This window comes from Arachis hypogaea, chromosome 13 (genome assembly GCF_003086295.3).
Source record: "Arachis hypogaea cultivar Tifrunner chromosome 13, arahy.Tifrunner.gnm2.J5K5, whole genome shotgun sequence".
NCBI classification, from domain to species: Eukaryota; Viridiplantae; Streptophyta; class Magnoliopsida; order Fabales; family Fabaceae; genus Arachis; species Arachis hypogaea.
Genome location: NC_092048.1, coordinates 71,608,842 through 71,619,394, shown reverse-complemented (window position 1 = coordinate 71,619,394; position 10,553 = coordinate 71,608,842). Strand labels below are relative to the sequence as shown.

Below are 10,553 nucleotides of genomic sequence, written 5' to 3'. Positions count from 1 at the left end.
AAGCATGTCAGAAGGACACTTTTTGGTCAACTATTTGTATCTTTCCCAAGCTTCATAGAGGGATTCACCTTTTTTCTGTCAGAAGGTTTGAACATCCACTCTAAGCTTGCTCAGCTTTTGAGGAGGAAAGTACTTGGCTAAGAAAGCCGTGACCAGCTTATCCCAAGAGTTCAGGCTGTCTTTGGGTTGAGAATCCAACCATAATCTAGCTCTGTCTCTTACAGCAAAAGGGAAAAGCATGAGCCTGTAGACTTCAGGATCTACTCCATTAGTCTTAACAGTATCACATATCTGCAAGAATTCAGTTAAGAACTGAAAAGGATCTTCAGATGGAAGTCCATGAAACTTGCAGTTCTGCTGCATTAGAGAAACTAATTGAGGTTTCAGCTCAAAGTTGTTTGCTCCAATGGCAGGAATGGAGATGCTTCTTCCATGTAAATTGGAATTAGGTGCAGTAAAGTCACCAAGCATCTTCCTTACATTATTAATATTTTCGGCTGCCATCTCCTCTTCTTGTTCGAAAATTTCTGAAAGGTTATTTCTGGATTGTTGTATTTTAGCTTCTCTTAATTTTTTCTTCAGAGTCCTTTGAGGTTCCGGATCTGCTTCAACAAGAATATTCTTGTCCTTGCTCCTGCTCATATGACAAAGAAGAGGGCATAGAAAAATAATAATAATAATAAAGATCCTTTATACCACAGTATAGGGATCCCTGTGTGAGTAGAAGAAGAGGGGGAGACAAAGAATGTAATATAATGGAAGGAACACAACTGTGAGGAGGCTAGATATGTGAGATGAGATGTTAGGATATGAATGAATAAATAGAATGAGATGGGAGAGGGAGAATTTTCGAAAATATTTTTTTGAAAAAGAGTTAGTGATTTTCGAAAATGGTTTTTGAAAAATGTTAGTAATTTTCGAAAATTTTTTTAAAATAAAAAATAAAAAATAAGAATAATTAGTTAATTAAAAAGAAATTTTTGAAAAAGAGGGAAGATATTTTCGAAAATTAGAGAGAGAGAGTTAGTTAGGTAGTTTTGAAAAATTTAAGAAATAAACAAAAAGTTAGTTAGTTAGTTGAAACAAATTTTGAAAAGATAAGAAGTTAGGAGGTTAGAAAATATATTTTGAAATCAAATTTTTGAAAAAGATAAGATAAGAAGATATTTTAGAAATTAGTTTTGAAAAAGATTTGATTTTTAAAATCTCAATTAATGACTTGATTCACAAGAAATCACAAGATATGATTCTAGAACTTAAAGTTTGAATCTTTCTTAACAAGCAAGTAACAAACTTCAAATTTTTGAATCAAAACATTAATTGATTATGTTATTTTCGAAAATTTGGTCTAAAAATAAGAAAAAGATTTTTGAAAAATATTTTTAGAATTTTCAAAAATAACTAAGAATTTTGAAAAAGATTTGATTTTTGAAAAAGATTTTGAAAAAGATAAGATTTTCAAATTGAAAATTTGATTTGACTCATAAGAAACAACTTGATTTTAAAAATTTTTGAAAAAGTCAACCCAAATTTTCGAATTTGATGAGAGACAAAGGGAAAGATATTTTTTTGATTTTTGAATTTTTATGATGCAAGAGAGAAAAACACTAAAAAGGTGCAATGCATGAAATTTTTAGATCAAAACATGTGATGCATGCAAGAATGCTATGAATGTCAAGATGAACACCAAGAACACTTTGAATGTCAAGATGAACATCATAGACACAATTCTGAAAAATTTTTAATGCAAAGAAAATATGCAAGACACCAAACTTAGAATTCTTTAATGCTTAGACACTAAGAATTCAAGAATGCATATGATAAACATGAAAAGACACAAAACAAAAAATCATCAAGATCAAACAAGAAGACTTACCAAGAACAACTTGAAGATCATGAAGAACACTATGAATGCATGATATTTTCGAAAAAAATGCAAGATGCATATGCAAGTGACACCAAACTTATAATGTGACTCAAGACTCAAACAAGAAACAGAAAAAATGTTTTTGATTTTTATGATTTTCTAATTTTTTTTGGATTTTTTTTCGAAAATTATATGAAAAAGAAAAAATAAGGATTCCAAAATTTTTAATATGAATTCCAGGAATCTTGCCATGTTAGTCTAAAGCTTCAGTCCAGGAATTAGACATGGCTCACTAGCCAGCCAAGCTTTCAATGAAAGCTCCGGTCCAAAACACTAGACATGGCCAATGGCCAGCCAAGCTTCAGCATTTAACACCAGAGTATATTGCTCTTGATAACAAATTGCAAGCCTCAGTCCAAATAAATTTAGACATGGCTTTACAGCCAACCAGGCTTCACATGCTTCGTGAAACACTAAAATTCATTCTTAAAAATTCTGAAAAAAATATTTTTGAAAACATTTTTAATTTTTTTCGAAAACAGATGAGAAAAGTTTTGAAATATTTTTGAAAAATTTTTGAAAATAAAACAAAGAGAAAATTACCTAATCTGAGCAACAAGATGAACCGTCAGTTGTCCAAACTCAAACAATCCCCGGCAACGGCGCCAAAAACTTGGTGCACGAAATTATGATGTCCAGGCTCAAACAATCCCTGGCAACGTGAGCAACTTGGTACGCGCAATCGTGATTACACTTTGATTATGTAAAATTCATGACTCTTTCTTTCCCTGGCAATGGCGCCAAGAACATGGTGCCAATACCATGGTTCACAACTTCGATACAACTAACCAGCAAGTGCACTGGGTCGTCCAAGTAATACCTTACGTGAGTAAGGGTCGAATCCCACGGAGATTGTCGGTATGAAGCAAGCTATGGTCACCTTGCAAATCTCAGTTAGGCAGATATAAATTGATAATGATGTTTTCGAATACTAAATAATAGAATAGGGATAGAGATACTTATGTAAATCATTGGTGAGAGTTTCAGATAAGCGTATGGATATGCTTTCGTTCCTCTGAACCTCTGCTTTCCTGCTATCTTCATCCAATCAGTCTTACTCCTTTCCATGGCTGGCTTTATGCAAGGGCATCACCGTTGTCAGTGGCTACATCCCCTCCTCTCAGTGAATAATATGCTCACGCACCCTGTCACGGCACGGCTATTCATCTGTCGGTTCCCGATCATGCTGGAATAGGATTCACCCTCCTTTTGCGTCTGTCACTAACGCCCAGCACTCGCGAGTTTGAAGCTCGTCACAGTCATTCAATCATTGAATCCTACTCGAAATACCACAGACAAGGTTTAGACTTTCTGGATTCTCTTGAATGCCGCCATCATTCTAGCTTACGCCACGAAGATTCTGGTTAGGAGATCTAAGAGATATTCATTCTAGCTTATTTCATGTAGAACGGAAGTGTTTGTCAGGCACGTGTTCATAGGGGAGAATGGTGATGAGCGTCACACATAATCATCACCTTCATCACGTTCTTGGGTGCGAATGGATATCTTAGAAGCGAAATAAGATGAATTGAATAAAAAACAGTAGTACTTTGCATTAATCTTTGAGGAACAGCAGAGCTCCACACCTTAATCTATGGAGTGTAGAAACTCTACCGTTGAAAATACATAAGTGAAAGGTCCAGGCATGGCTGAGATGGCCAGCCCCCTAAAGCGTGATCAATAGTCTCCTAAGATGAATAATGGATTAAAACTGAGACCAAAGATGTCTAATACAATAGTAGAAGGTCCTATTTATAATAAACTAGTCACTAGGGTTTACATGAGTAAGTAATTGATGCATAAATCCACTTCCGGGGCCCACTTGGTGTGTGCTTGGGCTGGGCTTGAGTGTTGCATGTGTAGAGGTCTTTATTGGAGTTGAACGCCAGTTTTTGTGCCAGTTTGGGCGTTCAACTCTGGTTTTGGCTCCTTTTCTGGCGCTAGACGCCAGATTTGGGTAGAAAGCTAGCGTTGAACGCCAGTTTACGTCATCTATTCTTGGCCAAAATATGGACTATTATATATTTCTGGAAAGCCCTGGATGTCTACTTTCCAACGCAATTGAAAGCACGCCATTTCGAGTTCTGTAGCTCCAGAAAATCCACTTTGAGTGCAGGGAGGTCAGAATCCAACAGCATCAGCAGTCCTTCTTCAACCTCTGAATCTGATTTCTGCTCAAGTCCCTCAATTTCAGCCAGAAAATACCTGAAATCACGGAAAAACATACAAACTCATAGTAAAGTCCAGAAATGTGAATTTAACATAAAAACTAATGAAAACATCCCTAAAAGTAACTAGATCCTACTAAAAACATACTAAAAACAATGCCAAAAAGCGTATAAATTATCCGCTCATCAGGTACCTGCAAAGACACTCCGACACTCAAGTTAGAATGGATCAGAGAGGTATAAGGTGTGTAGAGTGAATGGCGTACTTGAGCAGGCCTAGGGCTCTCCTATATATAGGCGATGGTAATTATCATATCTTATCTTATTTGGTTAAGATAAGGGAGGTATTCGAATTTGAATGTTTGTTAAAGAGTCTAGAAGGCCGGTTCAGGCCTTCTAGAAGAGGGAGGCGGGTTAAACCCGGGTAACTGGGTTGGGAGGCCGCTCTAAATGTAGGATCCGTGTGCCAGATCCGTAACAGTTGTCCCTGCAGCAGGAGAGTGAGCAAGGTCGGTCTTCGTCGCTGGAGGTCGTTTGTCTGCCGTCTAGTGGCTTTTATCGGGGTTTCCGGGTCGGTAGGAGGATGCCAGGTCCCGGGTGGTTGGTTCGGGGACTACGCTCGTGGGCAGATGATCTCGGTGCCATGTCGGGGAGGGGGGTTTTCTTGGTTACGCCGGATCGGGTCTTATTTTCGGGCGTCTTATCATATGCCCATTACTCTTCCTGAAGGGGGCTTAGCGTGTTTCAATGTGTCATAATGGCATTAAATGCGAGGTGACATTTTGGTCTTTTTCACTTTGACCTTTACTTTCGAAAGCACTTCAGTAACTGCTTTATTTCTTTTCATTTCCTTCTCTTTGGGTTCGCTTCTCTTCCTCCACCTTTGCTATCAATCGAACCATTTCGTCTTCTGCTTTTGGTGTTCTTGGCTTTCTTTGTCATTCGCGCGCTGGTTTTGTGTTCTGCTTCGACTCGTTTTTAGTTGTATCAGGTTGGTGTCCTTCTTCTTTGTTTTCATTATCTCTGTTTATTTTTACTTTGCTTGCATGCGCTGGGACTGTCACTCTTTCTTCTTTGCTTTTTAGTACTGAGTTTTGGATAGGGCTAGTGGTTTTTATTTTGGGGAGGGTGAGCACCACTTTTTGTAGGTGTAGCTTGTGGTAGATGGGGGGTATTTTTCACTTTCTCTACCGTTTCTCGCCGTGTAGCTTTAGTGGGCTGATGGTGGTGCTCCTCCTGTTTTAAGTATATCTGGCATTAGAAGGAGGGCTGAGGGTGTGGGTGCTCCGATAGCTCTAGCCAGGGGCGTTCCCTCTCTTTATTCCTGTGTGACCAGCGATGTTTGGGGGGTGCTGTCTTGGATGATGGATGCGGATCTTCAGCGGCTCCACCACCAAGGGACAGTATGTGGGGGTGGTGATACCGAGAGTCAATACGAGCTCACCCTCCCCGGGGTCGTTGGGAGGGTTTGTTACTTGAATCTCGGCTCGCCAATCGTCCCGTACTGGATGTAGGACTATGAGTTGATGTTTACTCGACTTGGCGCGCGACTCCCTTTTTTGCCCTTTGTTCAGGCGATGCTGAGCCGGTGTTCCGTGGCGGCGTCTCAGCTTCACCCAAATAGTTGGGCGGTGATATGTACATTTGAGCTCGATGTGAGTATCTGGAGCTTCCGATCTCAGTTAACGTCTTTCTTTTCCTTTTCTTGTGCACTTTGCGAACCAAAGAGGGGAAGCATAAGAAGGGATATATGTTGTTTAAGGCTCAGACCCATCGACATATATTTGGTTTATATGAGGACTGGTGCACGGACATTAACTCCGCACAACTGAACCAGTGGTGCACGAAATCGTGATCGTTCATTCCTTGGTAACGGCGCTGAAAACTTAATACGCACGTTCATAATCTTAGTTCTTTGTCACAACTTCGCACAGCTAACCAGCAAGTGCACTGGGTCGTCCAAGTAATAAACCTTATGTGAGTAAAGGTCGATCCCACGGAGATTGTCGGCTTGAAACAAGCTATGGTCACCTTGTAAATCTCAGTCAGGCGGATTCAAATGGTTATTGAGTTTTAATAATTAAAAGATAAACAAAACGTAAAATAGGATAGAGATACTTATGTAATTCATTGGTGAGAATTTCAGATAAGCGTATGGAGATGCTTTTATTCCTTCTGAACCTCTGCTTTCCTACTGCTTTCATCCAATCCTTCATACTCCTTTCCATGGCAAACTGTATGTTGGGCATCACCGTTGTCAATGGCTACTTCCCGTTCTCTCAGTGAAAATGGTCCAAAATGCGCTGTCACCGCACGGCTAATCATCTGTCGGTTCTCGATCATACTGGAATAAGATTTAGTAATCCTTTTGCGTCTGTCACTACGCCCAGCACTCGTGAGTTTGAAGCTCGTCACAGCCATCCCTTCCCAGATCCTACTCGGAATACCACAGACAAGGTTTAGACTTTCCGGATCTCAAGAATGGCCGCCAATAATTCTAGCCTATACCACGAAGACTCTGATCGTAGATCAGAAGGCTAAGAGATACACATTCAAGCTTGCTTACATGTAGAACGGAAGTGTTTGTTAGGCACGCGTTCATAAGTGAGAATGCTGATGAGCATCACATAATCATCACATTCATCATGTTCTTGTGTGCGAATGAATATCTTAGAGAAGAAATAGGCTTAAATTGAATAGAAAGGCAATAGTACTTTGCATTAATTCATGAGGAACAACAGAGCTCTACACCTTAATCTATGGTGTGTAGAAACTCTACCGTTGAAAATACATAAGTGATGAAGGTCCAGGCATGGCCGAATGGCCAGCCCCCTAAACGTGATCAAAGGATCAAAAGATAATCCAAAGATCTCTAACACAATAGTAAAAAGTTCTATTTATACTAAACTAGTTACTAGGGTTACAGAAATAAGTAAATGATGCAGAAATCCACTTCCGGGCCCACTTGGTGTGTGCTTGGGCTGAGCATTGAAGCTTTCACGTGTAGAGGTCTTCCTTGGAGTTAAACGCCAGTTTGTAACTTGTTTCTGGCGTTTAACTCTGCTTTGCAACCTGTTTCTGGCGTTTAACGCCAGAATAGGGCAGAAAGCTGGCGTTGAACGCCAGTTTGCGTCATCCAAACTCGGGCAAAGTATGGACTATTATATATTTCTGGAAAGTACTGGATGTCTACTTTCCAACGCAATTAAGAGCGTGCCATTTGGACTCCTATAGCTACAGAAAATCTACTTTGAGTGTAGAGACGTCAGAATCCAACAGCATCTGCAGTCCTTCTTCAGCCTCTGAATCTAATTTTTGCTCAAGTCCCTCAATTTCAGCCAGAAATTACCTGAAGTCACAGAAAAACACACAAACTCATAGTAAAGTAGAGAAATGTGATTTTTATTTAAAAACTAATAAAAATATACTAAAAACTAACTAAATCATACTAAAAACTATATAAAAACAATGCCAAAAAGCGTATAAATTATCTGCTCATCACAACACCAAACTTAAATTGTTGCTTGTCCCCAAGCAACTGAAAATCAAATAGGATAAAAAGAAGATAATATACTATAAATCCCAAAATATCAATGAAACTTAGCTCCAATCAGATGAGCGGGACTAGTAGTTTTTTGCCTCTGAACATTTTTGGCATCTCACTTCATCCTTTGAAGTTCATAATGATTGGCATCCATAGGAACTTAGAATTCAGATAGTGTCATTGATTCTCCTAGTTCAGTATGTTGATTCTTGAACACAGCTACTTTATGAGTCTTGGTCGTGGCCCTAAGCACTTTATTTTCCAGTATTACCACCAGATACATAAATGCCACAGACACATAATTGGGTGAACCTTTTCAGATTGTGACTCAGCTTTGCTAAAGTCCCCAATTAGAGGTGTCCAGTGTTCTTAAGCACACTCTATTTTTGCTTTGGACCTCGACTTTAACCGCTCAGTCTCAAGCTTTTCACTTGACACCTTCACGCCACAAGCACATGGTTAAGGACAGCTTGGTTTAGCCGCTTAGGCCAGGATTTTATTCCTTTGGGCCCTCCTACCCACTGATGCTCAAAGCCTTGGATCCTTTTTATTACACTTGCCTTTTGGTTTTAAGGGCTATTGACTTTTTCTGCTTGCTTCTTTTTTTTCTTTTTCTTTCTTTTCTCTTTTTTTTCGCCTTCTTTTTCTTGTTTTTTTTCGTAAGCTTTTCTCTATTCACTGCTTTTTCTTGCTTCAAGAATCAATTTTATGATTTTTTAGATTATCAATAACATTTCTCTTTTTTCATTATTCTTTCAAGAGCCAACATATTTAACATTCATAAATAACAATATCAAAAGACATATGTACTGTTCAAGCATTCATTCAGAAAACAAAAAGTATTGTCGCCACATCAAAATAATTAAACTAATTTTAAGGATGAATTTGAAACCATGTACTTCTTGTTCTTTTGTTTTTAGAACAGTTTTCATTTAAGAGAGGTGATGGATTCATAGGACATCCATAGCTTTAAGACATAGACACTTAAACACTAATGATCATGTAATAAAGACACAAACATAAATAAAACATAAAGCATAATAAACGAAAAACAGAAGAATAAGAACAAGGAGATTAAGGAACGGGTCCACCTTAGTGAGGGTGGCGTCTTCTTCCAATGGTGTTCTTGAGCTCCTTTATGTCTCTTCCTTGTCTTTGTTGCTCCTCCCTCATAGCTCTTTGATCTTCTCTAATCTCATGGAGAATGATGGAGTGCTCTTGGTGTTCCATCCTTAGTTGTCCCATGTTGGAACTTAATTCTCCTAGGGAGGTGTTGATTTGTTCCCAATAGTTTTGTGGAAGAAAGTGCATCCCTTGAGGCATCTCAGGGATTTCATGGTGAGGAATTTCCTCATGCTCTTGTTGAAGTCCATGATCTCTTGTTTGCTCCATCCTTTTCTTAGTGATGGGCTTGTCCTCATCAATGAGGATATCTCCCTCTATGTCAATTCCAGCCGAATTGCAGAGGTGGCAGATGAGGTGAGGAAAGGCTAACCTTGCCAAAGTGGAGGACTTGTCAGCCACCTTGTAGAGTTCTTGAGGTATAATCTCATGAACTTCCACTTCCTCCCCAATCATGATACTATGGATCATGATGGCCCGGTCTACAGTAACTTCAGACCGGTTGCTAGTAAGGATAATTGAGCGTTGGATGAACTCCAACCATCCTCTAGCTACAAGCTTAAGGTCCGGTCTTCTCAATTGAACCGGCTTGCCTCTTGAGTCAACTTTCCATTGAGCTCCTTCCACACATATGTCCATGAGGACTTGGTCCAACCTTTGATCAAAGTTGACCCTTCTAGTGTAGGGGCGTGCATTTTCTTGCATCATTGGCAAGTTGAACGCTAACCTTACATTTTCCGGACTGAAATCTAAGTATTTCCCCCGAACCATGGTAAGCCAATTCTTTGGATTCGGGTTTACACTTTGATCATGGTTCCTAGTGATCCATGTGTTTGCATATAAATCTTGAACCATTAAGATCCCGACTTGTTGAATAGGATTAGAGAGAAATTCCCATCCTCTTCTTCTAATCTCTTGTCAGATCTCCGGATATTCGCTCTTTTTGAGCTTAAAAGGGACCTCAGGGATCATCTTTTTCTTGGCCACAACTTCATAGGAGTGGTCTTGATGGACCTTAGAGATGAATCTCTCCATCTCCCAAAACTCAAAGGTGGAAGCAATTGCCTTCCCTTTCCTCTTTCTTGAAGTTTCTCTGGCCTTAGGTGCCATTGATGGTTATGGAAAAATAAAAAGTAATGCTTTTACCATAACAAACTTAAAAGGTTTGCTCGTCCCTGAGCAAAAGAAGAAAGAAAGTAGTAGAAGAAGAAGAAAACGGAGGAGATGGAGGGAGAAGGTGTATTCGGCCAAGGGGGAGAAGTGATGGTTGTGATGTGTGAAAATGGAGTAGTGTTGAGGGGTTTATATAGGGGTGGGGTGGGTTGTAGGATTTGGCTATTAGGGTTGGGTTTGGGAGGGAAAATAATTTGAATTTTGGATGTAGGTGGGGTTTATGGGGAAGAGTGGATGGATGTGAGTGGTTAAGGGTATTTGGGGAAGAGGTATTGAGGTGATTGGTGAAGGGTATTTGGGGAAAAGAGTTATGAAAATGTGTGAAGAGGAGAGAAGAAGAGGTTGGGTAGGTGGGGATCCTGTGGGGTCCATAGATCCAGAGGGGTCAAGGACGTAGCATCCCTACTCCTATTAGGCATATAAACGCCTTTGCAGTGCAATCCTGGCGTTTAACGCCAGACTGCTGCCTGTTTTTGGCGTTAAATACCCAAATGTAGCCTGTTTCTGGCGTTTAACGCTAGGTTGATGCTTGTTTCTGGCGTTAAACGTCAGCTTGGTGCTTGGTTCTGGCGTTAAACGCCAGACATATGCTTGTTTCTGGCGTTTAAATGCCAGAATG

At 39.7% G+C, this 10,553-nt stretch overlaps 1 non-coding gene across 1 annotated transcript; it reads left to right on the top strand.

Annotated features, from left to right (window-relative positions):
* On the top strand, positions 1–108 carry LOC112739001 (small nucleolar RNA R71). Its single transcript, XR_003169944.1, has one exon. It is a non-coding gene; the product is annotated as a small nucleolar RNA R71 (small nucleolar RNA).
* Positions 109–10,553: the final 10,445 nt, after the last annotated feature.